The following is a 24,159-nucleotide window of genomic DNA, read 5'->3' as shown; positions in this document are numbered from 1 at the left end:
TGATCTGACCACGCGTGCAGACCGGGACCTGCGAGCAGAACTCGTGATTGCACAGGGACTGTTATTAACAGTGCCCGTGCAACCATGTTCCCGACCCCCATTCTGCCATATGCGGCAGAATGGGGATCGGGAGGCCGGCCATACCGGCACAGCCAATGGGCAATTACCGGCCCATTCATCTCGTAATGGGCCGGTAATGGCCTATTCACGGGTGCCGAGGCCAATAGTGAGTTTGGTGGTAGCCGTGCCCTTAACAAGGGCACGGCTACCGCCAAACCCATAATGAGGCCCAATGACCCCCTAAGTGTTGAAACATGTTGTTATAGTGTTTATTCAATAAGAAACATGCTCCAATTTAAATGCTAGAGTTATATTTGCATACTCCATTTTAATTGTTACCTGCCACATTTAGAAAGCAAAGCAAATCATTGTTTGCAACAGGAAGTAACAGGAAGTATTTGCAAACAGAAACAATTCAGTTACATACTGATGACATTTAGGGCCTCATTACGAGGAGGGCAGTAAGGGGTTAACGGCGCTGGTAAAGGTGCCGGAGCCGTTAACCCCTTACCACCCCATTACGAGGTCTGCTCGCGGGACCCGCTGAGGATGCCTGGTTTTACCAGACATGCTTAGCAGGTCCCGCAAGCGCCCCAGCATGCTAACAAGGGGCCCGTCATTAACGGGCCCGTTGTTAGCATGCTCCCCGTTCCCATTGAGCCCTATGGAGGCTCAAATGGGAATGGGGATGGACTGGGTCCGGGTTCCCTAAATGGGGAAATATGGGCCCTCCAAGGTCAGAATGGCCCAGTATTTCCCCATTCAGGGAACCTGGACCCGGATCCGAGTTTGGAGGTAGCCATGTCCTTATTAAGGGCCCTGGCTACCTCCAAACTTGTAACAAGGCCCTTAGTGTTTTATATTGTTGTGCTATAGTTGTTTATATTTTGTAGAGTACCTGCTCTTGAATTGCCAACAAAACACATTTTAAGGTGAGATTGGTACTCCTCATTATACAGATAAATCTTAAGATCAATTTGATTTTTGGCTATTTTGGAAAGTCAACTGAATATGCCAAAAAAATAGACTGATTCACACAACGTCAATCTTATAAAGCCATCAGCCAATTGGATATACATTTGTGGAAGTTGCCACAGGAGGGACTCTAGATGAGAGCCCTGACATCATCATGATTGACCATGTTCACTATTAATTTATTTAATCAATGGAAAATCTGTGAGAAATTGACCTGTCAGCAGTATTTCGTTTATGATGTTTGGCTGTCCTTAGCTTTACATTGGGCTGGCTCAGTTCTGGTAGGAAGGATTTCAGGTTTTGGAAGGAGACCCAGATGTTCACTGGACATTTTTTAAATCAATGGAAAGTCATTGAAAAACAGTCTTTCCGGCTGTATAGATACTAAACGAGGAGGCAGGAGTGTCAGGAATAGCTGAATCACAGGACTGGATAGGATTCCTGACCGGCTTTGGTAAGAAAAAGCAGTTATTTCAATTCATTTACCAATAAATCTGCTTTTTAAGCCTACATTTGAAATTGTTTCAATATCTCTACATTCTAATTTTAATGGTGCCTTATATAATTTGATGCTGAATTAATCCGTTTACCCTTTTGTAAGTCTTTCTAAAAAACATATTTGTTCTTTCTGTGGCCTTGGTTAGTCAGTAGAGATCATGATGTACTTTTGTTGTGTTAGCCTCCAACTATCTTGGATAAACACTAGGTTTGGCATGAGGTAAGACTAGGCAAAGTGCATTGAGAAGCCTCTGCTCCTGTTTGCAGTTACCTGACCAGGATAAGTGGATCTACACATATGCTGTGAGATGGAAGGGATACATCAATCAGTCGATTTCAATTGCTTTACTTTAGTGTTTAATGCATGGCTTTAGATTGTTGGTAGATACATTAGAATCCAGGGGTTTTAATAGACTGTTTAGTCCTTTACTTGTAATGTCTTAACAGTGGTTGGTATAACCTCACCTATTTACAGGCTCACCAATACGGACAGGACTACTGTATCTTTTTAACTTTCACTTCACCGTCTTCTAAGAGTCTATAAACATTGTTGATTGATTGTAAACTTTATATTTCTGGAGGTGAATAGGAGAAGAGTAATATGCGACAGTATATTCAACTTCAATATTGCTAAAGTTGTGGACTTCATATGGTTTGACTGTACCATATCTTATTTTTGACATGTTGCCTTCGCCGTTCTGTTTTACTGGTTATTTATGATTTATTTGTTATGTGAAGACATGACATGTTTTTGCTATGTGGCTGGACTAGACTATACTTGTTTGGCTCTACTCTGTTTTTAAACGATATGCCCACTTGGGTTTAATATGCTACACTGTGGTATGTCATGATTCGTCATCCTGTGTTAAAGCTGAAGGGACATGTCATTCAATGTTTGTCTGTTAGATACTTTGTGTTTTGATCCCAAATCTTTTTGCATATTAACTTGAATGTATGCTTTTGATTCCAGCCTTTAGTTTATAGGTGCCACCCACACACAACCCTGTTAGAACTTCCACTTCCTCCCTCATTGCATCGAAACCTTTTTTTACCTTTTTTAATTCCCTTTCCCCAACTGCGATCTTGTAAATGCAGTGAGATAGAATATGCACAACTGATATGACTTTGGATAATCAACACCAGGACATTTTTGTACAAAGAACATTGGCCCTGCAAGAAAAGTATTTATAACACACAGACAATGGGGGTCATTCCGAGTTTGGAGGTAGACATGGTGCTATTAGCACCGTCTACCCAAACTCGGGTCCGGGTTGACGGGTAGACGGAATGGGGAATTCCGACCTATATAGACCCTTAACGGGTCCCGCTAAGGGCAGCTTGTTAGACCAGCTGTTCCTGGTGGGACCCGCTAAGGGACCTCAGAATGTGGTAGTAGGGGTTAACGGCACCGGCATCCTTACCGGTGCATTAACCCCACACCGCCAGGGTCGGAATGACCCTCAATGTAAGAAATTGGTCAATGTGAAAAGGCATTCTTTGCTTGAAAACAGCAATATTGTATGTAAAGGAGAATTCATTTTTTTTTTCTGAATCTAATGACAAAGAGGTGGGAACTCAAGCTCCAGACAATGACTCAATAATGAAAGCAGACAATGTTTTGTAAGTGAAGAAGTAATTGTCCACGAATAACATCTCGGGAGGATAGCTCAGGGGCAACATGCTCACCTTGGAAGCAAGACACCATGAAGCAACACATGTTGTCCGCGCTTAGAAACCTCTTGGTATTAAGTGTGTTATAAATAACCTATGATATCATATTATTAACTTTTTTTATGGGCCTTTTTTCTTTAACGATTCCATATTAAAACTTGTTTAATCCAATTTTGAAAGCAGAAAAATTGCTGTTTTAAAAAGAAACCTCCAGGAGCACTGCTATCGATATGGGTACGGCCCGGCAAGAGATTTACACCAACTCAAGGACCAGTGAGAGCTCACCAGATGCCGCCAGAACCGCAACGCTTTCCAAGAATCATGCCCTTCTACTGGGGCAAACCCATTTCAGGGTGCCCTGCCCTTCACAAAGAAAATGGGGGTCATTACGAGGTTGGAGGTAGCCATGGTGCTATTAGCACCATGGCTACCCCCTTACTGCATTCCGGGTCCGGGTTCCCGAAATAGGGACTTACCGGGTCATTCCAACCTTGGAGGACCCAGTAATTCCCCATTCCGGGAACCATTCCCCATTCCCATTTGAGCCCCCATAGGGCTCAATGGGAATGGGGATGGAGCTAATAACGGTACCGCAATTTGCGGTACCGCTATTAAAACCAGGCGTTAAGGAAGGGACCCGGTAAGGGACCTCGGAATATGGTGGTAAGGGATTACTGGCACCGGTGTCCTTACCGGTGCCCGTAATCCCTTACCTCCAACCTCGTAATGACCCCCAATAACTCTTCCTGGGGCTCCCAAAGGCTTCTCTGGGATTGCTTGTGTGACCGCACTGGGCACCGCATGTGTGCTGCTGATCTGGGTTCTTGGATCTGAACCGGACTCCCTTTCAATCCACTGAGGGTAACGGAGGCCATCACCCGTTCCATTTCTCAGGACCGACTGACCCATTTTCAACTGGAACTCTTTTCCACTTTGGCCTTCAAAGTTCACATTTCAATATTTTTTGCTACCATCAAAATCTGCACCTGCAGTGGCTCCAACCAGGCCCGCACCCTGGGCTTCCGTGTGCACTGCAGTGGCCCTCCTACTAAACGCGGCTTAGCCCCTGCGGCGCTCAGCGCCAGCAACCGCCAGGAATGGGCCTGATGCTCCAGACCAGACTGCGCAGACCCCATCCATTTACCTCTCCATAGTTTCACACCCTCTTCAGCTCTTTCTTCAAAGTTTTTTTCAACTTTCCCTTACGGTACTTGTTGGCTATCGGTCTTGCACCTGTATTTAGCCTTAGATGGTGATTACCACCCACTTTGGGCTGCATTCGAAGCAACCCGACTCTAAGACCCAATCACACAATGTCAGAGGCTGCAACCGGCCTAACACTGTCGACAGGTTGAGCCTCGATCAGAAGCACTTGGTTTCCCTGGGCAAAGCCGGGGAGTCGGTCTTCTGTACCCCACATATCCTGTGCCCTCCGCTGGATGAGGATTTGGCACTGGGCTCTTCCCTCTTCACTCGCTCTTACATTGCAAATTCAGGTTAGTTTCTTTTCCTCCAATTAGTAAAATGTGTAAATTCAGCAGGTAGCCACATCTAATCTGAGGTCATAGTCGGGAGCCTAACCTCGGGCAGCCAGCCTTGGTTGGGAGGGAGATGCTCGGCCCAGGCACAACTTGAGTGAGTGATAGGGGTTCCTGCATGCCTCCACTACTGGCGCATGGGGCCAGCACCCCACAGAAAGTCTGACCCAAACTACTGGGGAAAAACACATGCTTGGTGGAGATGGGCAATGACATGGCTCATGGGGACCTCACCACCAAGCGGCGACCTGCGCTAGTGATAGTCATCCCCATCCACTTTGATTTGACCATAGAGGAGCTGCCCGGATGCTAAGGGGGCTCCCTTGAGTCAGCATGGTCCCTTGGTTGGTGGATGTTAGTTGCTTGAAACAATGGCAGAGTCCACCCAAGAAGTCCAACCCTAGATGGACCAAGTGCGCCAAATTGATCCTGTGGGATGTGGGGAGGCAGACGGATAGGCCGCCCTGCCATCCGTGTGCAATTCAGCCAAGGTCTCTTATCGGTCAGGAGCCCTACTGCTGGGAAGATAGGCCTCTCAGAAGAGCAACAAAGGTTGTGCGTGGGCTGAGAGGCACTCCCAGCAGGCTGGCATTGCTGGAATATCTTGTGGAGAACAGCCTTTGGCTGGCTTGGGGGGGCTTCATTGGTTTCGCTCGAGAGGGACAGCAAGAACCAAGTGGAACACAGACAGAAAACAAATGCTGTAGAGCTTTGCAGGGCCAAAGGCCCTACCGGAGCACTCAAAGGGTGCTGCTGGGTAAGGGGGTGGAGGTGGCCACCTCACATTGTCAGCTGCTGCCCAAGAGCGGCGCCAGCAACCATAGCCATCCTGGAGCACTGGCCAAGGCATGTTAGAGTTTATCCCTCGGGGGAGGGTCGGGGCCCCTGCTGGGTGTGCAGGGAGCTCCGCTGGGCAAAGGGACGGCCGACTCGTGCAAGAGGCAGGCATTCAAGAGTGTTGGCAGGATGTTAGCAGCACCCCCGGCTGTCCTGGAGTGAGCTCTGGTCAGGGCGCATTAGAGCTTTTCCCCTACAGGTAGAGCCTGGGCACCTACCAGCGCATGCAGGGACCTTCGCTCGGCAAGGGGCAGCCGACCCATGTGTGAAAAACAGGTATTTCCTCATCTGGCGACATTTCTGACAGTTTGAGAAATCCACCCAGACGGTGTTACTTCTATCCCAAACCAGAGCTCTCAAGTTTCCTCTTGCCTCCTTCCCGCTTTTAATTGAGCTCATCAAATAGAAAGGATGTCCTCCTTGGATGTCAACATGGCAAGTCTATTAGCACTGTTTGCAAATATTACAGGAAATGTGACAGAATCTAGAAAACTTGCAATACTGTTAAGAAAGATTTCCTTTTTTCAGTGTTCTATTCCTTGATATTAATGGAACCCCAAAACGTTTGCTACAGTTTGATTCCTGTGCTTAATTTTTCCAGGTAAGTAGAGCCTTTTATGATTATGATTAAGATTTAGAATATTTATGAGTTAGCCAATGTATTGCTATTTCACACAGAAGATATATGCGGGTAGCCTTGGTATTGCACTTAGAAGATTTCTGAGGGTAGCTTGCCTCTTGCACTTAGAAGGTGTATTAGGATAGCCTGTCTATGGCACTTGAAGATGAACTAGGATAGCCTGTCTATTGCACTTAGCCTTGGTATTGCACCTAGAAGATTCATGATGTTAGACTGTCGGTTGCGCTTGTCGGATCTGTGAGGAAAGGCAATGAATTGTACATAGTATATGCGGATAGCCTTGATATTGCGCTTAAAAGAATTCTGGGAGTGGCCTGTCTATTGCGCTTAGAAGGCTTTGAGGGTTGCCTGTCTATTATACAGACGATCTGATCGCCGAACTACATCAAAGACAAAGCTCCATCTGAGCCTCAAGATATGTATTCACGCACCACTTCGGTGGGCATCTGTCGGAGACATGGCTCCTCTCCCGCATGCATCAGAATGCAGTGATGACCTACAACAAAAAATTTGCTCTAACTGAACACATAATGATTTGCCGCCATACACCAGACCAAAACACAAAGCACAAGACCTCTGCCATCAGAATGCAGCGACGACCTATGACAAACAATTCACTCTAGCTGGACACATAACAAGTCTTTTGCACTCATGCACTCTCCTAAACTACCTCAGCACCCATTCACATGCCGACCTTCATGGGTAGCTTCCTGGGACCAGCCCACCTAACTCTGTATCATGGCCAAATTCACACAAGCATTCTAATCGGTCTGACAGGTTTCCCATACCTTGGACCACAAGCACATTGAGGCCATACTATCCCGATCCCGACCCTACGGAGGAGTAGAAGCTCCCCCAGAACTGCAGGGGCACTGTCCCACCCAGCTCTGAGCTCGAAGCATTTCCAGGGATAGAGGAAAGCCCCTGGGCTTATTCAGACCCTCTCCAGGAAATCGGTGCATTAATTTGCACTAGCGCAGAGACACGCGTATTATTTTTCTTCTTCATTGGGAAGTCATTATCTGAGCTACACAGCCAAATTGGCTCAATTCCCACAGCAACCTGCACATTTCCACCATTGGAAGACATGAGGATGCCTAGGCAAAGATGGCCGACTCACGATCTGCTAATGCCATCTCTACCTAACCTCACTCAGCTGAATCGTAATGGCTGCCGTCCAGCATTTGAGGACCAATCCCACACTGGCAGGCACAAGCCGGACCAGAGCACCAAGGCCCAGAAACAAAGGTTGATTCCTGTCTTCAGCCTGTCTGCAGCTGCCCGTGCCGTTGCCCGAAAACATTGCTCTCTGGCTAGTAAGTTCCTTGCCACTACATACAGTAGTGTTTCAGACACATCTGCCGTCTGACTCGCCTCCACTTAAACATAACAGAGTAGCACCCGGGAGGCCCACTAGCCGCCCGCCAGCCCAGAGCCTACGTTACACCTGATATTCACTCAATCCATTAACAGCGGAGCCTACTTTCACCTTCTGCGTATGCCCTCGCCAGAGACATGCCCCTACATCGTAAACAAGACTTGCGACAGTCAGAACACCAGTTCTGGTTTGGACCATACAAGTACGATTGCCGCTTCTGTGCTACCCTACAGTCCGCCCCTCTGCCATTTGTTTAAATATTGTATACAGTTGTTGCATTCCATACCTGCTAATTGTACCTAATGCATTATGCTAGTGTTGTATCCTGCGACCATCCTATTAGCGATCGCCAGCTATTGTTGATGTACTCCACTTGAAATTAGTATTGCATTCGGTATCCACTAATGATCCGTAATCTACGATGCCCGCATGGTATTCTGCGCCCACCTTTAGTAACGACTACCTGATATATCTGGTGTACTTTACCTGTGACCAGTATTGTGCTCATTATTCTGTGCTCGGCAGATACTGCCTGATGTTAATGCTGCATTCCATGCCTACTAACTGCAGTAATCGCCTCACACCAGTATCATACTCTGTGCCCATAATTGATAGCTATTACCTGATATTAATGCCCTACTTTGTTGGCCAATTAGTTACCTACCTAACCTGAGCTGCCTGACCTGATTGCGACCCTCTGATGCCCACTCTGTTACTTGTCTGCAGCACCGGCACCCGGATACCTGGACACACGTAGCACATTCAATCCTCTGCCGGCACTGTGCCCACATCATTGCACCACTACTACATTCTCTGTTTACCCCTATATCCATACATGTATACACAGCCTTTGTTTAAACCTGTATCCAGTAGTATCTCGCATCAGCTTGTTCAAATGTTTGTAATTCGAAATAGCCTATTATAACAGTTGTAACGAATTGTACCCACCTTTACTGCTAACTACCTTTACTGCTAACACTTGAATCTGTCTATATCTTGACCTATTACACTAGGTAGTAGGGATCTGATTATTGTATTTTTGTGATTGGACCTGACTTGCTATACTTGGTAACCACATAAGAGGATATATTGCCTATCTGTGACACTGATATTGATTGTATTCATTGCTAAATCCCGAATGCTATTGCTGTCTGCATGCACCAAGGCAATGATGTCTAACTAGTAGACCCGCAATGAGCACATTCGCCTAGACCTAGCAACTTGAATTTGCTCCCTCCCAACTGCTATCACATTGCATAACTTACCGCGTCTCTACTTAGTGATAGCGTAACATTGTGCTATAACGGTTCATAGTGTACGATGCACACCACTGTGTTTCTCCTTTGCCCCCTTACTAGCACTAGTTTCAGTTAGCTCCTTGAGACGTACTACTTCACCAGTACCTAATTGTAAGCTCATAATGTACATGGCAAAAACTTTGGAAACTATGCCTACGTTGTACCACCCTGACAGTCCAGCCCATGGACAATTATCAAGTAATTTGATCCCCTATCATGGACCATCATATGCCAATAGACCAATAGACCATGTAATACAGCTTCCAGAAACATAAGGCTCTGCTCCAGGCTAGCCAAACTATTTGAACCATTGGCCAGCTCCATGACTAACCCAGACTTTATGAGAAAAAGCCTACATAACAGGCAAGCCACTACCACAGAAAAACTCCTGCTCATCTCGCCGCCCTCTTACTTCCTGCACAACCCCTCTCCCACTAAAACCAGTTCAACTTTACCTCACATCAACTCAAAGCCCATCAGATCTTTTACAAGTCCCTGATTCCTACCTACCACCAGACAGCCCAGCCGTAGACCTCAAGGGCGCTTTAATAAATGCCAGATCTCTAGTCACGCAAGCCATGGAGATATTTGAACTCATCCAGGCTGAAAACGATCACTTTCTGGCCATCAACGAATCCTGGCTACATGCTGCAGCAGATCCTGCCCTCATGTTAGCTATTCCCAAATACTACACCATTCTGAGAGAAGATAGATGCGAGGCACGTGGAGGAGGTATAGCTCTCATCGCCAAAACCAACTTATCGTTGAGACTAGCCTCATCCCTCGACATCAAATCCTGTGAGACCCTCAACACCAAATTACCTATTTGAACTCCCAGACACTCACTATCCACCTAATATACAGACCTCCAGGTCCCATTGCATCATTTGAGGAAGATATTTCCACTATTCTTTCAGACAACTTAAAAAACACCTTACAAGTTATACTATTAAGGGATGTTAATCTAGTCTTCAATGACCCTAAAGATCAACATGCAACCAGTGTTGCGAACACTGACCGAACTTGGCCTCACCCAGAGAGTGAACCTACCCACACACAACAAAGGGAGAACACTTGATTGGGGGGCAGATTACAAATGTAACGCTTCTATCTCATCTATAACCCCTCAGGGCTGGACAGACCACCATCTTCTGGCATTTGCTTTAGCAACCAAAAGGCCTACTTCCAAATAAACCCCCTCCGCTCCTTCCATTCTGACAAGGAACAAAAAGAATATTACAACCGACAAACTACTATCCCTCATCCTCCCTACCCTCAACTCTCTACCAGAGAACATGGAGCCTACCTTGCTAGTCGATGAGTAGAACAAAATTATGACCGCAACACTTGACTCCATTGCCCCATTAAAAATGAGACAAAGCAAGCCTAAAACCCACCTTAATTCATGGTACACTTCACACCTGAAAACACTGCAAACGGAAAAGAAAGATGTTGCGAGGCCTCATGGAGGTTGCTCCCCTCGTTGGAAAATAAAACTAACCTCAGTAATATATCATCCCTTTACAAGAGGGAAATACTTCTGGCAAAACGAGAAACGTACAACACTAGAATCTCGCAAGCCAACTCGAGCATGAAAGAATTATTTGTAATTCTGAAAGAACTAGAAACACTAATCCCAGTGCAAGTCAGCTGTGTGAAAGACAAATCCTGGTGTTCCACTATTCAGCAAGCTCTAGCCAATAAAGTCACCACCCTCCAAGAGAAAATTGATAAAAGAAAAAGCATCCTTAACTACCATAACCTCATTGAACACCTCCCCTGCTCCGTCTCAAAACCCTCCACCTGCATTCCGCTTTAGCTTTTCTAAAGTCTCTTCTCGGGACAGAAAAAGTCATACTCTCCCTCAAACCCTCGAATTGTAAAGGTGATCAATGCCCTGCCCAACTCATCAAGGATGCAGCGAGAGATCTTGCACCTTTTATATCAAAGCTAATTAATGCTTCATTCTCTTCCGCCACCATCCCAATTAACCTTAAAGTATCAGGGGTACTCCTGCTCCTTAAAAAACAGACTTTAGACCCGGCCATACCCAGCAATTACCGGCCCATCACAACAGTGCCATTTCTGCTAAAAATTTTAGACAAGGTGGCTTATCTACAAATACAGAAGTATCTGGAAACCAGCCAACTACTAGGAGCTTGCCAATAAGGTTTTCGGCCACAACACGAAACAGAACTAGCTTTAATTGACCTTAAGGCCCAAATTGATAAGCTTAGGGACAAAGGGAAATCAGCCCTACTTCTCCTTCTTGATCTTTTGGCTGCATTTGACCTTGTGGACCAAAAGGTCTTATGCAGTCATTTGGATTTAGCAGTCCATTTCTCTAAGGAGGCTATAGTCTGGATACAATTATTCTTAAGTAACAGGACCATGAGAGTCTTCTCACCCTCAGCAGCTGCAGACCCCATCCCTATCACTTGTGGAGTGCCCCAGGGATCATGTGTCTCACCAACATTAAACAATATATTTAACAAGCCCCTTTTCGATGAGCTGGACCATCCCGGTATCACCTACACTAACTATCCAGATGATACCCAGATTCTCCTACCACTTACTGGGGATTACAACAAGGATTTGGCCTTGGTGAATAGGGTATATCTCATCATCTAGACATCTACACACGGTCTATACCTGAATGATGATAAAACTGAGCTTATCATCCTGGGCACTACCTTGAACCTCAAAAAACGAGAGCCTAAATACACCACCTTCAATATCGATAGTAACCCCATCTTAGTAGCCAAAGCGGTAAAAACTCTCGACTTCTACCTTGATTCCACCCTCTCATTTAGCAAACAAGTAAACTCCATGGCTTCCACCACTGCATGTACGTGCAAATTAATCAGAGCAGGTAAACCATTCCTATCTACGAATAGATGTATTATTCTCACCAGAGCTCTTATATTGTCGAAACTGAACTATTGTAACTCTCTCTACATTGAGGTCAATAAGCACATTATCAAGAGAATTCAATCACTCCAGAACAATGTCCTGAGAGCTTCCCTTGGAATATCAAGGAGAGAGCATATCTCTGAGATCAGGAGACAAAACAACTTGTTATCTACCCATGATAAAATCCGGCTGAAATCTGGCTCACTCACAAATGTTTGAACAATGCTGCATCCTGCTACCTTATAGAGAGATTCACCAGAAAATCTTCAACTAGACCCACTAGGACGGCCAACTCTAACTGCCTCACTGTCCCAAGATTTAAACTCTCCAAGGTCGGGGGGTGCAGCTTTCCAGTCAAGGCAGCGCAGCTCTGGAATGCCTTACCCCCCTCCCTGTCAGCAGATCAAACATATATAAACTTTAGACAGAACCTCATCCACTGGCTTAAAGACAATGGCCAGTAATGCCTTTGTTTGCCCCACACACCACTGTATTGTAAATAGATTTCAGAATGTTCTCTGAATTATGCTCCTGTCTGTATAGTCTCTTTATGGATTGCTTGAATATACATTTATTTATATTTGATGTTTTTGTATTTTCCTGATTTGTATTGTATCTGCCCATGTGTAACCCAAGCGGAAAGACTTCCTGTATCCAATGCGCCCTGATACCCTAGGGTCTGGCGCGCAATATAAATAAATAAACAAACAAACAAACTAATGGGATAAAGGCGCTATATAAATGACAAACATGTGTGAAAAGGCCATCCAGTCCTGTTGTTTTCCCTTTGGATTCTGGGACTTGTAGGATTTTCTTCCCCATTCAAATTTTAAGAAAACTACAATTCCCAGAATTCCAAACAAAAACAGGACTGGATGGCCCCCTCAAGCATGGCCATGGTAAAAACTGAGAGCGCTGCTCCAACCTGAATGATTGGCCCCCATCTAAAGCATAACCCATTCCTTAAGGTTTACCCCCCCGCATTTCAATGATCTTATGATTATACATTTCAGTCCCCAGTGGTGAGTAGTGAACCCGATCCTACTTGTAGTAGTCTGCCACTGTATGCTCTCTCTTCATTCTCCACCTACTGCTTATCCAACTGCAAACACCATAACTTCAACTCCCTGTTCACTTCTTTCTGGGACCAATTAATGTCCATTGGTTTCCTAGCCCCTCTCCACACAGTAGAAACTTCACTATTTTCGTTTGCGGCCCTGGCCTTCTCCCCTCCTGTGGGTCTATTTTAATTGCTTTAATGCGCTCCAGGCCTGTTCCTTTCACTAAATTGTTTTCCCAGAACATAGCAGTACTGCATCAGGTTCCCCTTTTTTCGCTTCTAATTCAATCAACATTGTCAACAATTGTGCCTCCCTCATTCCCCACTCCCAGACTCAGCTGACATGCGTATGGACATTTCTTTGCATGATATCCATCCTGATTTAAAATGATGCGTCCGCAGATCCACCGCCCCTGGCACCCGCCTCTGTTCCTCTCATCACTTATAAAAGAAAGTGCTGTCAGAAGTCCACCTCAAGCAATATATCAGTCATTTAACTTGCTTTCCTTAGCCCTGATTTGCTCCCCTTCATGGCTTAATATAGCTCCTGTATCTCTTTGAGGGCCTTTGATGGCATTCCAGTGCACCACTGGTAGCAGCCCGGGGCATGAGGAAAGCTAGAAGGGAGTAGGGTGCATGAGAGAGAGCTAAAGAGGAGTAGACAATTGAGGTAGCAGCACAAAAAAGATCCATGATGCAGAGGCCCACCCAATGCTCCCTGTATGCCAATCTACCACTGCTTGCGGTCGGAATTGCCAGTGGAAATATGCACCACTGCAAAGGATGTGTAATATAGGTCCTCTTTCCCTAAACTTCGTTGTCTGCCTTGTTTAGAAACGTGTGCATTCTTTCTGCCCCCTCTCGTCAGCAGACCAACACTGCCGAATGTGACGCAGTGCTATCTCTCCCACCCACTCATTCGCCCAAGGGCGCTTTACAGTGTGCATGCGCACTGTGAGACACTAGGCTGGTCAATTGGAGCCGCAAGCCACAGTGTGGGGTTATTGTCGTCCAGGGACGTCATTTCAACAAAATGCCAGGGGTAGCGGAAGTGACATAATATGACCCTTGACCTCGGATGACATCACAGGAAGTAATGTCATTTGACCCCCATTCTGAAGGGACATCACGTGAAGTGATGAAACACGACCATCGCGCGAAGTGATGAAACACGACTGTTTACCCCTTGACAAAACAGGAAGTGGCATCACATAGCATTGTTTCTAAGTACACTATGAAAAATATGGTCACAATATTACTGTAACGTGATATACATTTCATACAAGAATGGATCACCATAGGTATCGGCAGAAAAAAACATGCTATGTCTGCAACTTGCGAAAAGCAAAATACATAGGGCCTCATTAGGACCCTGGCGGAGAGGGTATTACGCCAGCGTAGTGCATGGCGTACCTCTCCGCCATACTACGAGTTCCCGTAGCGCCATGGAGGTTTTCTCCGCCTGGTTTTACCAGCCGGAGAAAACCATGGCGCTACGGGACCTCGTTGTTAATTACGCCACCGTATTTTACGGTGGCGTAATTAACTCCTTCCCCACTCCCATTATACCCTATGGGGCGAAAATGGGAATGGGGAAGGGCAGAATGGGGATTGGGGATTTACCGCTCCGCCGAGGTCGGAATGGGGCGGTAAATCCGCCAACCCCCATGGCGCTATCGGCGGCTTTCCGCCATGCTTCGCGGTGCATTTAGCACCGCGAAGTCCGCCTGGGTCGTAATGAGGCCCATAGTCCAAAATGGATGCTTATTCTACTGTAAATACTTTTTGAAGGATTTTGTCTGCATTGTGAATTTGAGGTGTTTATGAACAGACTAAATCAGTGACTCACCCCCTGAAGTGTGCCAGAAATAAACCTTTAATGAGTCTAGCAATTATTATATGGAATTCCAGAACGACAAATAGCTCAAATAGCCACATAGCATTGGCCACAGCCCAGGAGCTTCAATTTGTAAAAAAAAAAAAAGCAAATTGTATTTTTTAGGAGTAACAAGGGAGACCAGGGGGTAGCAAGGGAGACCTCCGAGGTCGCAAGGGAGACTGCTGGCGACCCCTAAATGACATGCATGCTGTCCTCTGCCTGCTTTCCATGCTACAATCCAAGGCGCTCGCGCAGCGCACTTTCATGGGGTCTGGAAAGAAACAGTTGGATACCGCATGGCTGCCAGCAGCTGAAGCTTTCCCTGCAGAACTCCAAGGTGAATTCCGCCATTTATTTGAGGGCTTGTCAGGGTATTATTTTCATTACACTAATAAATACGGTAAATGTCGAAATAAAGAATGTAAGAAGTTCTGGAACATGTCTTATCTAAATCTATATGGTCTGGAACTATTTAGCAGGGGCAGCAGTAATGCAAAGCAGAAACGGAGCGCTCCTACCGAAAGCCTATGGGAAACAATTCATTACATGCTAACTGGTTGTTATTTTTTATTCTTTTCACCAGCAAATGTTCGCCGGCCTCTGGTTCATACAGTACGCGCTGTATCGTGGAATACTTTCGCTAGTTTGCCAAGCATTTACCTTCTTGGATAGTGTATTTATTGTCGATTAAACCATTATTGCATGTTTTTCGTATCTTTTGAACGCGTAAAGCAATGTTGTGTATCACTTTTCCAAGTTCAGTTTCTATGCCCTTCAATTTTGCTTGTCTAAGTCATAGGTAGTTAGCTGATAGGATAGCTCATTGGGATAATGCAGTTCCTGCAGAGACTTACTAAAGAGAGCCACAGGTACAACCTAAGGGTAGGGTTGTGGGGGGACAGCTCAATCTCTGGTATAAAAGAACAATTACAATAATAATAAAAACCCCAGGCAACACAACCTTCAAAGCTAGAATGAGCTTGATTAATAACAGTAATAAAAATAGCAAGTTTTCGTATTATGCTTTGTTTTGGAGTGGATTAACTTCAGTGCGGCGCAGCGATAATGAATCTGAGCGCGCCACGTGCTTAGAAATGAAGGGAGGCCCACACAGTGATAACCGATCTGAACTCCGTCTTTATTTTCCCTTCCTTTCCAGCCCCCTCGCATCCTTTTCCCTTCCCATGTCCTGTCCCCACCATTGCCCCACTTTCCACATAACGATGTGGATTGAACATGAACATGACAACTTTCATGATGTGATCCTCGTTATTTTCACCAAAATGATTGATACTAGCTAAATAAAAGCAGAGTGGATAGCTCACACACCTGCTGTGGGCACTAAGATATATAATAGAAAGCAACCATGTCAAACGAAAAGTGAGCCCCTACTTGCAGACCAAAGAATCCCATCCTTGGGTAGACCTCCCCAGTCTCTAAGATAAATCTACTTGCCTGGGCTGAAGACACAAATACACACCATCCTACAATGTCCGGCGGCATGTAACTTGCATCAACAACACTGCGCTCTACACCATGCTGTTTGGTAATAAAGTTGACAGTGTAAAACATAGACATGTCTGAAATAAACAACACAAAAAAGGCAAAACGAAAAACCTTCACAAAGCTTCACAAATGGTTGGGTCAGACTGGAGCTAGACTGGATGAATTAGAGATAAAGATACATATAATGCCGTGTACCTGACGGAAATTGTGGAATCCACATAAGCGATAAACTGATCTAGAAGACACCGCAGCCGCAACAATATACATATATTTGGGGTGAAATCCCCAGTGTGGAGGCAGGAAAAGGATAAAATAATCACTTTTTTGCTGAACTGGATAGCAAAGGATATTAATTGATTATTCTACCACAGCATTCAGACTGCAAATCTGCCTAGAAATACATGACTGTGGGGGCACTGTTGAACAGCCGAAGAAAATGGCTGCCTAGCTGGTGAGCTCCGTCCTGGCCCACCAAAATCGGTTGGATATCGGCGCTAATCCATATCAATGTATGTGGGCCGGACGGCAACGGCAGCCCCATTGCGACTGCAATGCCCCCTTGGGCGAAGTGTTTGTGTTCAAGCCCCTGTTGGGCTGTTTCTCAGATACTGCCATGTTGGGGTGGGCAGGCAGCTGGGTGTTTCAAGCGAGGGTACATTTACACTGCTAGGTTCCACATTGCAGTGAGGGTGACGGGTGGGCGAGATGGGGGGAGTTATACACAAAATGGCAGGCGGGTTGCGACTGGTTCTACAGAGGGGCGTTCCAGCACCGCTGCAGTGCATGTTTGGGCAATAGGAGACAGACTCTACACCAGGGATGTTCCGTAAGGCGCTGCATGTCTATTAAAATAATGACATGGAATATAGGGGGGCTAACGAACTTCACGAAGTCCTGTAAAATCACGGCGTATGCACAGAGGCATGGGGTCAAGGTGCTGTTATTGCAGGAGACACATGCTTTGAAACTCTTGGCCTCAAACCTCGCACAAACCTGGGGCCCCAATAGGTACTATACCCAGTACTTCACCCAAGCCAGAGGGGTTCTTACTCTCATCCATAAATTGGTAAAATGTACACTCCACACACCCCATATTGATGCAGATGGTAGATATGTGATCCTACATTGCACCTTAGCCAACGAAGAATGCGTGCTTGTGAATTCTTACGCGCCGAACACAGATTCCCCCGAATTTATAGACACAGTGACCTCTATCCTTACGAGATATGTGGGAATACCCATCATATGGGGAGGAGATATGAATCTCATACTCGACACAGCTCTAGACAGAACAACCACTACTTGTAAGGTACCAACTCGAGCTGCTAAACGACTGCATACACATATGACCACCATGAATCTACATGATGTTTGGAGAACACTCCATCCCCACGACAGAGACTAAACATTCTACTCAACTGTCCATGACAGCTCCTCAAGAATAGATTTGTTCCTCCTGTCTGACGACTGCGTGGGCCAGGTCTTTGAGGTTAAGATCCTTGCACGCACGCTCTCTGATCACTCCCCCGTACTGATGCAGATCCAGTTGGTTAGTACACTGTTGACTCGTCCCCCCTGGCTCTTCAAGGCGGAAGCCCTGTCTAATATCGTCTTCAAGGCTGAGATCCTGGCGGATGTCAGCACATTTTTCAACACTAACAGAGCGCCAGATACACCTGAAGGGATCCACTGGGAGGCATTTAAAGTATACATCAGGGGGATGTGTATCTCCAAGGAAACAGGGGTCCTCAAGTCCATAAGGCAGGCCCTAGACAACTCTGAAACCAACCTCAAAACCCTAGAACAAGAGTACGTTTCCAAACCCACTCCGGCAATCCTAGCTAAGATTAGAACAGAACTGGAACAATATGAGTCGCACGACCTAAGTGAGGTGCAGTACTTTGCCCGCCCTGTGGCAGCCCGCAGATATGGGGAGGGCAACAGACCGGGAAGAACCCTGGCCAGGCTGGTGCGGATAGAGGGCGGTAGGACCAGAATTGACAGCATAATTGATGAAAAGGGAGTAAGACATTGGGCAGATCAGGCCACCCTTGACACCTTCGCCAGTTTTTACGCCAACCTATATGGTCCCCAGCCCGAACATACAGCCCAAGACCTGGATGAACTGCTGGAGAACATTCCTATGACCCTTATTTCTCCAAATACCAGGGACTGCCTCGAAGTTCCGTTCACTTTGGACGAGATTGTCCTGGTCATTTCTGACCTTCCCAAGGACAAGAGTTCTATCAGGAACATGTCGCCATATTAGCACCTGTACTGCACAGGGTCTGGAGAGAATCACTATGCTTGAACACTCTCCCCACCTCCCTGAGAGAAGCAGTAATAACGGTCCTCCCCAAACCAGGGAAACCGCCGGACGAGTGCAGGTCCTACAGGCCCCTGTCCCTTATCAACACGGACACGAAGATTTTCGCCAAGGTAATCGCCAACAGGTTCCTTCCATTTATGCCCCATATGATCCACGCCAATCAGAGTGGATTTTTCCCTGGACGATCAACGGCTCTTAACATCCATAGATTATTTAATGTACTGTCCAGAATAGATCCCAAAGCGGATGCTGTTGCAGTAACTCTTGAGGCCCAAAAGGCTTTTGACATGGTCTCTTGGCAATACTTATGGGCCGTACTGGAAAAAATGGGAGTGGGACCAAATATGATTTCCTATATAAAATTACTATACACTGGTCCACTGGCCAGGGTGTTGGTCAACTCGATTCCCTCATCTCCTTTCGCACTACATTGGGGTACCCGTCAGGGATGTCCATTCTCACCTATCCTTTTTGCACTTGCCATCGAACCTATGGCGGATCACATAAGGGAACGACACTCCAGCAAGGGTATTCGGTTGCAGGATGCACCAGAAATCATTTCGCTGTACGCAGATGACGTACTCCTGTACGTCAGAAACCCCTCTACATTCCTAGACCCTATTATCTGGAATATAACCAAAATAGGCACATACTCCGGTTTCACCATCAACTATTTTAAATCAGAAATTTTCCCTCTCACTACATCCGCTCGACAACCGACATGTGAATACCCCCCTAAGTTGGTTCCCGGGTGGCATAAGGTACCACCGGGTGCAGGTATCGCTGTCCAGAGCTTCCTTACTGACGGACAACTATGAGACCGTGGCACAGCTTACCGAATCTAAGATGCTCAAATGGCGCACTCTCTCACTATCTCTTGCAGGCAGGCTCTCCCTAATAAAAATGGTGTTGGTCCCCAAGCTCCTATACGTCTTTGTGAACGTACCTGTTTGACCAGGGAAGCAATTCTTCAGGCGGCTCCACTCAGACTGCGTCCAATTCCTCTGGCACTCCGGGGCGGTCCCCAAGAAGTGGCAACAGATGACCTTGCTCTATGAAAAGGGGGGTTTCACGGCCCCAGACCTTTTATTATACTGGAACGCTGCGCAAGCTCAGCATGCCGCCCACTGGTACGAACATCTAAATCCGGCCCGCATTTAAAATTAGAGAAACTCGCAGGGGACCAACATCATGACCTTATTACAGCACAGTACCTTCAGAACAGAGGCCCCGGCAGACCCTGTGGCTTGTACGATCAAGGCATGGAAGAATATTTTGCAGTCTACACAAGAGCCTTGTCCATGTTATAAGTGGCTTCCCATATGGCAATTTCCTGTCCTCTCCCCCACACACGATCAACAACTTTTGCGACACTGGGAGGCTATGGGTTATCGGGCCCTAACCGACCTGTTCCCGGAGGGCACATTTATCACCCCTCAAACTTGGCAGCCTGGCCACTCCAATTCCGTGCTAGAGATGCTACAATACTACAGGCTTAAGGCAGCAGTACAGGCAATGTGGCCTTCATGCCCAGATGAACCCCCAGACTCGCCTGAACTCCAATACATTGCAAACTCCGCTGCTTGTAGGGGCATAACATCCTCCCTATACAAAATGCAGCTGGTGAATGGACCAAACACATCCCCCAAACCACGGGAAGCATGGGCTAGGGAACTGGAAACGGAAATGTCAGAGGAGCTGTGGAGTAAGATGTGTGCACACACGCGTAAGGTCTCCCTCAATACCAGATTCCGTTGCATACAATATAAACTCTTAAATAGGCTCTATTACACCCCGTATAGAGTGGCAAAGTTTACACGCACCCCGACTCACATATGCCCGAAGTGTAGATCAGATGAAGCAGATCATCTACACATGTTCTGGTCCTGCGCAGCGATTAAATCGTTTTGGGTGGAAGTGACAAATGCGCTTTCTGAAACAATTGGGTCCCTAGTAAACCCGGACCCACTAGCCTTACTACTTGGAATCTGGGTCGGGGAGAGTGAATGGAAGATGTCGACATTTTTAAATGTGAGCACTATTGTAGCTAAAAGATGTATACTGCAGTGGTGGAAGCGTCGCTACCCCACTACCCCACAAATGTGGTTGAAATCACTTACCTGGGTGCAGAGGTGTAAGGAAGACTATATCGCAACCCTGCCTCTCTCCTCGCGCCCCAAAAACGTGTAGTCAGAATTTTGCACCTACTTGAACAACAGGGACAAAGTAGAATGGTGTTCCACCCCCTTCCCCCACTGACTCCTCCTAGGTAACTGTCAAGTTCGCCTGTACATGCTTGCAATCCCCCTTATCAGGAGATGTCTGAAATTGATATGTTGTAATGCCTTCGCACGCTATTATGATGTTGATTGTCTCTGATTTCACTGTACTGTACTTGTCTTAACCTCCTGCCAATAAATAAAAGTTTAAAAAAAAAGAAATACATGACTGTAGGGTGCGCTCTACAACTCAAACAAAAGTGGCAAATACTTCAAGTGGTTAAAAAACCTACTCTCCTTGAATGCATAACTAGAAAGTTCTCTGTCTTGGCAAACTACTCCACATAAAGAAAACTGAAAAGCAAGACATTCTTAGACCTCAGGCACTGACCTTGTAAATGGGAATGCTGATCTGTAATACAGGAACTGACCAGTGGTGGCCGATCAACTTGCTAATCCAAGTCTCAGACAGTGTCTGTGGTGATGAGAAGTTACAGGTGAGGGGTATTCAAAGAGGTTGGCGACTTAGGTAAAAAAACAGAGACTACTCACGTGGCATCAATTACAAGCTACAGTGTTGCTTCAGTACCCAGTCTTTTTATTGTGTATTTTTCACTTCAGTAATTATTTAACACCAGTTTTTGACCATTTTCTTTTAACGCTAAATGCATGGGGGGTGGGTAAGGCAATATTCGGGAAGATAGGGATAAGTGGGAAGGGGTTGCTACTAGGGAGTGCTTGAATCAGAAAACATTAGGAAATCTGTGGTAAATAAATCTGCAGTGATAGAATGCATGCTATAAACACATACAACCTTTGTTACTTTGAGCTATTAAGCGGCACTGACAGCGCTACCTTTAAGCCTAAACTATTGTCATTAAAATAAGAGCTTTAACATAAGAGCTTCAAATAAGGGCTTTGAATGTGGGTCTGTAATGCTTTTCCTATGGAGATGACATTTGAGGAGGGATACACAGTTGTTAGGTTATTGAATCCTTCCAATTCCCTGCCCCTAGCCATGCTAATCCCTATGGCTAATCCCACCCATTGCTGCCCATCTCAGAACTCTTTGAGCTCTTCCACGGAGGCAGCCATCTTGGATGCTTTCTCTAAGGAAGCTCTCTGGAAACAAGCCAAAACTAACATCCATATTTGAATGGGAAAGATACCATGTATTTTCCAAATAAAATTATACATTGTTTAAAATAGCTCGTTTGAAATGCACACGACCTTGGCAGAAGTCCAGGGCACTGCAAACTTAAGTGATCAAAACTAATAATCTGTTAATTATTAAGTGCAATTTTAAAAGAACAATCAACTTGCACTTTTGCAAGACCAAACTGGCAAACTGGAAGAGGACAAAAGCTGGACAAAAAGCGGCTAGTATTGCCTTGGTATGACATCAGACACAAATTTGGTGGAGGTATACATTCTGTATTGTAATTAGCTCCCCTTCCTTATTTTTTATGCGTTTGGGCTATAAACTGAAATTATTGCGTTAGAGTACAGAGAGGGAGGAATGGCATTTGTAGAGGGACACACAGCTTGTAGGTGTTGTTTGGTTATTTGCCCACCTGTTAACTGCCCATGGCCATGCTAATCTCTATGGCCATTCCCAAACAATTCCTGCCCCTCTCTGCCCAAAACACCTCCTTGTGGGAACTCTTTGAGCTTGCTTTAAACAAGCCTTACCATCAAACTTTGCACTGAAAGTGCCTGCCAGTGTTTTTTCACGCAGCCTTCTGAGAGTTAATGACATAATTGGATTTCTAAACCTGCTACTGGTGCAATAAAAATGCATAGGATGCCAACTGCAGCAGTGAAGTTGACAGCCCTCAGACTCGCCTTGGGGTGCTGGATGATTTTCTGGACATGGCTCCCCTTGAGGCTGGTGGGGTAAAGCTGGGCCCTGATGATGTGTGCTGTGGAGCTGTGGTGATTGTTCTGAGGTGTGGAAGTCCAAATGTGGCAGATGAGGCGGTCACAGAGTCTGACATTGTGAGTCACAGGCGAACAGGCTAGAAGTTAATACAAGGCACTCCAAGACAGTGCTAGTGATCCACAGCCAGTGACACACTACCAGGCAGCAGGTGATGGTGAAGTATGAAGGCAAAATATGGCAAGAGGAGGCAAGATATGGCACAAAGGAGCAGGTGTCTCCCGTACATGTACGAGGCAGCAGTGTGATAATCAGATGAAGGAGCCTATGCACATAATTTATGTGCCACATGCAGCACGCCTACATGTGCAAAGCTGTATATGGCGAGCCCTCCCGCAACGTGCATTTTCTGGCATGCGCGGAGCCAGAGACATTTAGGCGGTACAACACTAATGTCCTGGCATCCGTGGAGCCAGAGACATTTATGGAGTGCAATGCGTAATTTGCCCCGAGATTTGCTGGTACCTTGCTGTGAACCCTGCTTGCACCATGAGTGGGAGGGCTCGGCAGAGAGGATGAAGACGGGAAAGAGGGCAGAAGAAGGGTCCACCTGCTCAACATGGTGGTAGCCTGCAGGTGTCCCTGTACCACAAAGGCCCACTAGGGGCAGGAGTGGCCAGCCTTCAGAGCAGGAACAGGCAGCACCCCACGAAGAAGCTCAGGTGAAGGAGAAGGGGCAACCAAGGAAGAGTTGCTTTACAGATGAGGAGCTGACAATCCTCAATGATTACGTCGATGACCACCATGATGGCCTATATACTTGGCTGGCAGTACCCTTCCTTTGACCCAACAGTGGAGAATGTAGCAGGAGGTCACAGATCACATCAATGCCTGTGGTGTGGAGAAGCACACTGGGGAACATGTCCACAAGAGGATGGTGGGCCTCATGCAATGAACCAAGGAGAAGCTCGGCAGCAATGTGGCTGCTACCCAGGCTACTGTTGGATCACCACATGTGGATAAGCTGACTCCATTTGAAGAGGTCACCAGTGGACTCATCAGCAGTGAGCAGCTGGTTGGCATTGAAGGCATGGACATCTATGCAGCCTCATCAGGCAGGTGCCATGTGTGCATGTCATATATGCCTCCATATTCATATGTTATGCAGTCAAATGTTGTGGTACAGTTGTCCGGGGTACTTCTGACCCATCCTTGTGTGCTACAATAATGCTTCCATGGCCACTTCCATCACATGTTGTGCATCTTACAAGGTGGATGTTTGTACCCTTTGTACGGTTGACATCGATCTTACAGCACACATTACTGTATGCAGAATTATCTAGTGACACCAATACACCTATATGTGAAAATGTCCTGCAAGACACATGTCATTGGACATACAGTGTCATGCTTGTGGATAGTGCATTGTGGACACACATTATGACTCACATGTAATGACACCAAGTGGCGGACGAGGTC

This window comes from Ambystoma mexicanum, chromosome 5q (genome assembly GCF_040938575.1).
Source record: "Ambystoma mexicanum isolate Mex_15411 chromosome 5q, UKY_AmexF1_1, whole genome shotgun sequence".
NCBI lineage: Eukaryota > Metazoa > Chordata > Amphibia > Caudata > Ambystomatidae > Ambystoma > Ambystoma mexicanum.
Note: the sequence above shows the minus strand (reverse complement) of the source record.